At 48.5% G+C, this 7,803-nt stretch overlaps 1 long non-coding RNA gene across 1 annotated transcript; it reads right to left on the reverse strand.

The window, feature by feature from the left end:
* Positions 1–5,142: 5,142 nt before the first annotated feature.
* LOC116970693 lies at positions 5,143–5,698 on the reverse strand. Its single transcript, XR_004411269.1, has 3 exons — positions 5,599–5,698; positions 5,324–5,495; positions 5,143–5,209 (listed from the first exon to the last, which is right to left on the reverse strand). It is a non-coding gene; the product is annotated as an uncharacterized LOC116970693 (long non-coding RNA).
* Between the last annotated feature and the right edge of the window lie 2,105 nt (positions 5,699–7,803).

The raw sequence follows: 7,803 nt of genomic DNA on the forward strand, positions 1-7,803 counted from the left end.
TTCCTCAGAGATGGTGCCCAAAACTGCTCACGATACTCCAAATGCGGTCTGCCCAGTGCCTTATAAAGCCTCAGCATTACATGAAGGTTAATCGCCTTGGTGGCAATTTTTGTTGTGGAATGATAGTACAGCACAACGTTTGTGTCGAACAATACCGAGTTAAACTGATCTCATCTGCCTTTACATGATCCATATCCTACTATTCCTTGCACTTCCACGTGCCTATCTAAAACCCTCATAAACGCCACTATCGTATCTGCCCCCACACCACCCCGAGCAATGTGTTCCAGACTCCCACTTTCTGGGAATAAAATCCTATCCCACACATCTCCATTAAAAAATAAGTTTAGCTTCTGCAAGATCATCGAGCTACACAGTACAGAAATGGGTCCTTCGGCCCACATTGTCCATGCTGACCAAGTTTGGCACACTAGGCTAGTCCATCTGCGCTAGTTCATTTGACCCATAGTAGCCCACTGAACCTGCTCAAGAACCTGATAACAGCCGGGAAGAAGCAGGTCTTGGATCATTCATCTCAAGCTCACTTTCCCTCCCAAACCCCATATCCATTGGTTCCTTCACTATCCCAAAGCCTAAAGTGTTCTCAGGACCTCCGTTTTCACTTCAAAGGACTTTCATTTTCACCTCAATGGGCCTACAAATTGTTTTCTGTTTTCATCTGAAAGACACAATCATCAGCCGGGACCTTTCGCTCAATTCTCTACTCAGACTTGAAGATCCATCGTTCTGAAGAACCAGACGACAGAGGTTTAAGGTGAGAGGGGAAAGATGTAATAGGAATCTGAGGGGCAACTTTTTGACACAGACGGTGGTGGTGGGTGTATGGAACGAGTTGCCAGAGGAGGTGGTTGAGGCAGAAACTATAACAACATCTAAAAGACATTAGGACAGGTACATGGATAGGAAAGGTTTAGAGGGATATGGGCCAAACGTGGGCAGGTGGGACTAGTGTAGATGGGGTATCTTGGTCAGCATAGGCAAGCCAGCCAAAGGGCCTGTTTCTGTGTTCTATGACTATAACTCAGAGGGAAATGCTACAGTGCATTCATTGTACGCTTTCTCTGGTCACCATGAAACTTGCAGCCATGTAAGTACCCCTGAAGTGGTACTTACATGTCTGAGTGGAGACACAAGAAACTGCAGATGCTGGAAGCTGGATCAACAAACAATTGGTTGGGGGAACTCAGCGGGCTGTGCAGCATCTGTGGGGGTAAATGGACAGTCAACTGTTATAGACAATAGACAGTTGTTCCGTTTCGGGATATATGACAATATAACACTCTTGACATCTGACAGGGTGGCACAGTGGCGCAGCAGTAGAGCAGCTGCCTCACAGCACCAGAGACCCGGGTGCTGTCTGTGTGGAGTTTGCACGTTCTCCCTGTGACCACGTGGGTTTTCTCCAGGTGCTCCGGTTTCCTTCAACATCCCAAGAACGTCAAGGTTTGTAGTTCATGTGTAGGAAGGAACTGCAGATGCTGGTTTACACCAAAGATAGACACAAAATGCTAGAGCAAATCAGCAAACCAGGCAGCATCTCTGAAGAAAAGGAATAGGTGAGGCTTCAGGTTGCGACCCTTCATCAGATTTGTAGGTGGATTGGTTTCTGTAGAGTGCCCCTAGTGTGTAGGATGTGAAACTGGGACAACAATGGGTGATCATTGGTCCGTATGGACTCGGTGGGCCGAAGGGCCTGTTTTCACACTCTATCTCTAGACTAATTTTGTCCAGATGAAGGGTCCCTAACCGGACTGTAGTCTGTCCATTTCCCTCCACAGGCGCTGCCCAACATGTTGAGTTCCTCCAGCAGATTGTTTGTCACTCTGCATATTTCTGCAGAAACTCCAGTCCCAGTCCTTCTGTGAAGTTCTGCACTGTTCTGATCCATTTATTGTTTGGGTGCAGCTGTTTGGTATCAGATAACTCACTCCATGCATAAGGACATGAAATGTAATGTCGAGTCATAAACTTATACAGGCCCTTCGGCCCAACTTGTCCATGCTGACCAAGGTGCCCCATTGAAGCTAGACCCATTTGCCCCATAGCCATCTAAACCTTTCCTATCCATGTACCTGGCCAAATGTCTTGTGCCTGGAGAGGGGCCCCTGCTCGCCCACTGGTCTGGGAATCGGAGCGGAGATGGAGGGAAATGGAGATGGCATCGGACGCGGGACAAGTGAGAAGAACCAGAGGGGTCTTACCTTCTGCGCCCTCGAGGTCGTCTGCGGGACGCTTCCCGCAGGGAACAAGGGCTGAAGAGGGCCGTGCAAGGAGAGGGAGGGACGGCAGTTTACGGGACGACTGGTATGGAGGTGACTGCTGCAACGGGCCTTTGTGGCCAGCTGCACATTGACTCAGTGGGCAGCTCTGTACATTCTGTACTGACCAGGGGATTGTGCTTATGTGCGGGGGCAGTCTTTCTGAGCTGTGGGTAAAAAAATGTATTTCACTGTACCTGGTACATGTGACAATAAAGAGCTCATTAACATTGAAATGTTGCCTCTACCCCTGGCAGCACGTTCCATTGTGTTAAAAAGTTGCCCCTCAGGCTCCTTCTAAATCAGTAAACTCACTTCAAATTTGTTTACTGAAATCATAACTGAAGACAGGCCTGACTATACTCAATGACTAGTTTAGTTCAGTTTAGAGAAACAGCATGGGCAGGCCCCTTCGGTACTCCGAGCCCGTGCTGACCGACGATCCCCGTACACTAGCACTATCCGACACACTAGAGACATTTTTCCAACTCTTACCCAAGCCTATTAACTGACAAACCTATACGTCTTTGCAATGTGTGAGGGAACCAGGGTACCCGGAGAAAACCCACACGGTCACGGGGTGAACGTACAAACTCCGTACAGACAGCACCTGTAGTCAGGATCGAACCCGGGTCTCTCACGCTGTAAAGCAGCAACTCTACTGCTGCGCCACCGTGCCACACCGTACCAGTGACTAATCAAGTAGAGAATATAATACTGTATACAAAATTGAACATTGAATTATCCAATTTTATGTACCTAACGCACAAATAGTCTCCTCTCCCCTCACCTTTCTCCGTCAAGATTCCCGCCCCCCACCACCCCACTTTCTTTGCCCCAAACCTTGGCGGACCGTACACCGGTTTCTCCCCTCCCCCTCCACCTGCATTCCTTTCTCCACCTTAACAATTCACAACTCTTTATCCTGGCGGGCTCACACCTGACTTCCCATCATAGACTTTTGTCCAACAATCTGCCTATCTAGCTGTGGTGGATGCAAACTACAACTTCCTGTTTGTGGATGTGGGCACACCTGGCAGTGCCGCAGATGGAGGGATCTGGAGAGAGACCTCCCTTGGGCAAGTACTGGAAGAAGGGAGAGCAGGCTTTCCTGAGCCAGTACCTCTGCCGGGAGAAGACAACCCTGACATCCCCTACGCACTGGTTGGTGATGATGCCTTCGCACTCAGCCCATGGATGATGAAGCCATACCCTACAGGCAGATGTCAAGGGAGCGGAGGACCTTTATTTACAGGTTGTCCAGGACTAGGAGGGTCGTGGAAAATGCTTTTGGTATCCTTGCTAGCAGATTCAGATTCCTGCTGACTACAACGGAGCAGGAGCCTGAGAATGTGCAGACCATTGTCTACGCAGCATGTGTCCTCCACAACCTGATCCACACCAGAGTTGCAGCAGCAGCAGCCATGATGGAAGGTGACACGATTGACAAACAGACAGGGAACGTCACACCAGGTTTATGGAGAGCTGGAGGACAGGCTGCACCGATGGTGGCACTGGGCACATTGCAAGGAAACACCTGCAACAAGAGAGCCAAGGAGCAGAGAGACCATCTCTGTGCTTACTACAACTCCGAGCTGGGCAGTGTACCCTGGCAGAACAATATGTGGTGAGGATCAGCAGCTGACATCCCACACCACAAACGGAGGACCACCACTACAGGAACTGATCTAATAAAAGGAGGATTTATGTATGTGAGATTATTAATACTGTGATAATAATACCTTGCACATCGGATCTTCATAGAAATGCCATAGTTTTAAAAGCAGTTAAATGCTTGTGTCTGGCTTTCTTTATTGACCACATTATATTACATTGTATGACACATTTTGCATTTCAATGCAGTTCAATGTCTGTGTGTTTTATTTATCTAATAAATCGTGGTTTCTATATGTGAGATTAATTCCATGATTAACAATACTGAGAAATGAGAAGATCATCACACATCAAATTTTCATACAAAGGACAAGAATTTTATTAATAGTCAAAAAACTGCTTCTCCCGCAACGCGAAAAGGTTCCACTGAAGTATAATAATCACGTTGTACGTGAACTTACTTACAATAAATACAAAGACCAATAATTTTTTAAGAAATAAATTGTTTAGTGCAAGCAAACAGAAAACATATTGAACAATGACAACAAGAAACATAATTCTAATATACAACACATCAACAGAATATTGAATATTGGTGAAAGGACATCATTCTTTACGGCTGGCCTGTGCTGGGCTATTGTCCATCAAATAGTCCGAGAGATTCAGACTCAAGTTGACACTTGCGTCCTGACTCTCTAATCGCGCTGGGAATGCTGTGGGTGCGAATGCATCCTGGCCGGATGCAGGGTGTGCCTTGTGTGGCGTTGAGCTGCCTACCCTGATGCTGGGTGAGCTTGCCATCCATGGGAATGCCAGGTGTCGTGGTCCCATCATCGCCTGTGGGTAAAACACATAAATCTCTATCAATATCAATTGGGAGGTAAACAAATCATATAAAATAAATCACAACCTTTCACAAGCTGTGTGTCACAGATAATCTTGACTCAGACTCAGAAAAGGTTTCACAGTGTACCTGGTGAACATGGCGTGGTGTCATCATCCCCATTTGTTGGTGTCCCATGAATGGTAAGTGCCTCATCAGACTCTGCAACACCAAGGAATTCATAGTGAGTAATTCATACAAAGTATTAAAAGTCAAACGTTTTCTAAATCCCCTGAACTTTGATTAAAAGATTTTACTGGCTGAGGAGATCTGTGGGGCCTTGCCAAGGCAAAAGCCTCCAAGGAGTAGCTAAGCCATTCGCATTCTGGGATTTGCAGCATCTCCTCTCGCAAGAAAGCTGAGAAGGCATAAACGGTCCTCTTGTGTACCGTCCTTGGGTGTGACATGACGTCTGCCGTTGTCTTCGCCTGTTCTGCAACAAAAGAGTGCGATCCAGGTAAGTACATTTCGGGAGGCAATGGAGAAACATGGACGTAGGAGTGGGTTAAATAATACATTTGTTGATAATTCACCCAAAAGCACTTACATCTGCGAACATCTCCCACTGACTTTGCTCTCCAGCCTCTTCTCATTCAGGCGCAGTTGTGCGGGCCGGCTTCCGCTTGCTGTTTGGCCACAGTGCTGGACCCAGAGGGTCCCTCAAGAGGATCCGGCTCATCATCACTAGAGATAATGCACAGGCATTAATCCTTGATAAACTGGATGAAAGTAAATGTGTATCACAGATGTTCAAGACCATCGGGACGCAGCAAGAAAGGTGACCAACAAATTATCACTGTTAAATATTTTTAAACTATTCACCTTCTTGGTGCTCTCCTTCCTCTCCACTCAAACTATGTGGTTCTGCACAAACCCCCATTTATCCACGATCCACTGTTGTCTCTCAGTCACCAGCTTACTGGTAGGGCCAGACTTGTGCGACAGCCTTCCAAACCTTGTCCTCTGGCTTTTGAACCATTGGCACAGTTGGTCATCTGTGAAAACATAGAATGAATGAAGATAAGTGTGGATCAAATTGTAATCTTAATTGGAACTGCAATTACAACCACAGAAATGCAGACAAACTACAAAGTGTGTACTTACAACCGCAGCCATGTTTTCCAGCAGCGAGTTCTGAAGTTCCGTGTTCCAGAAATTCTTGTGGCCTTTGTCATACAACTCTGGGTGGGCCTGATACCACTCTACCAGCTCCCCCTCTTCTTCCCAGCCATGATCATATTGAATGGCGGTGCAGGCTCGAAGGGCCGAATGGCCTACTCCTGCACCTAATTTCTATGTTTCTATGTTCTATGTTTCTAAAATCGTACGGCTTGGTTACCATAAGCCTCATCTTCTTAATTACTGACCCAGCTGAGGCATCAGTGTCCTGAGCCAAATCAGAGTGCTATTCTGCAGCTGGGGCAGGAGCTGGGGGCAGGAGCTGGGGTCAGGAGCTGGGGCCTGGAGCTGGGGCAGGAGGCAGGAGCTGGGGCAGGAGCTGGGGGTAGGAGCTGGGGCCTGGAGCTGGGGCAGGAGGCAGGAGCTGGGGCAGGAGCTGGGGGCAGGAGCTGGGGCAGGAGGCAGGAGCTGGGGCAGGAGCTGGGGGCAGGAGCTGGGGCCTGGAGCTGGGGCCTGGAGCTGGGGCAGGAAGCAGGAGCTGGGGGCAGGAGCTGGGGGCAGGAGCTGGGGCCTGGAGCTGGGGCAGGAGCAGCAACATGGCCAGGAACAGGGGCTGGATCCTCCTGGATCTCAATCTGCTCCACATGGATCTGCTCCTGCATGGCTGGCTTCTTTTGGGCTTTGTTCTTGATGGCCCTGCTTCTTATAGGAGCCATTCGCGATGTCGTTCGAACTCCTTGGCAAGAAATAAACTCCGTGGCAATACATTTTCCGGTGAGTGAAAATTTTGAAAACACATGCGCTTTATATCTGGGTGGTGACGTGATGCAGTGCTCACATGACGCGTAAAAGGCGGGCCGACTGCGTATCGGCGGCGCGCGGCGATGCATGTTTACAGACGTTGACGCACGGTGACGTAACCATGCGTCACCACGCGATACACGTGCTACGCCGGGACGTCAGCGTGCGACGCCAATGCGTCAGCGTGCGTAGCCAATGCGTCAGCGTGCGTAAGCGATACGTTACGCAGGTGGCGCGCGAGGATTTCGGTACCGCGATACCGCGCGCCACTACATGCGATTCCACGCCTCACCATGCGCTATGCGCACGTCACCCATGCACCACCCACTTAAAATAAGGAAGTTTTTTCCCCCAGTTCCTATAGAACCTGAAACATTAGATATTATTTCTGGCTCCAAAGATATTGCCTGACTCACTGAGAGTTTAAGCACTTCTTTCTGTTATTATTCCATATTTACAGCTTCTGTGCATTATGATTTTTGACAAAACTGGCAATGGATTTAGTTTCGTTCAGAGATACAGCGTAGAAACAGGCTTTTTGGCCCACCGAGTCCTCGCCGACCAGCAATCAGCCCGTACACTAGCACCATCCTACACACTAGGCACAATTTACAATTTTTACCAAAGCCAAATTAACCTACAAACCTCTAGGTCTTTGGAGTGAGGGAGGAAACTGGAGCATCCGGGGAAAACCCACGTGGTCACGGAGAGAATGTACAAACTTTGTACAGACAGCACCTGTAGTCAGGATTGAACTCGGGTCTCTGGCACTGTAAGGCAGCAACTCTACCGCTCTCATGCCACCCCACGTTGCTGGAATCTGGAAACAATCATACTGGAACATTAGGATTCAGATAGTCATAGAGTGATACAGTGTGGAAACAGGCCCTTCGGCCCAACTCACCCACACTGGCCAACAATGTCCTGGCTACACTAGTCCCACTTGCCTGCGCTTGGTCCATATCCCTCCAAACCTCTCCTATCCATGTACCTGTCTAAATGTTTCTTAAACGATGGGATATTCCCTGCTTCAACTACCTCCTCTGGCAGCTTGTTCCATACACCCACCACCCTTTGTGTGAAAAAGTTACCCCTCACATTCCTATT

The sequence above is a fragment of the Amblyraja radiata genome, chromosome 3 (genome assembly GCF_010909765.2).
Source record: "Amblyraja radiata isolate CabotCenter1 chromosome 3, sAmbRad1.1.pri, whole genome shotgun sequence".
Classification (NCBI taxonomy): domain Eukaryota; kingdom Metazoa; phylum Chordata; class Chondrichthyes; order Rajiformes; family Rajidae; genus Amblyraja; species Amblyraja radiata.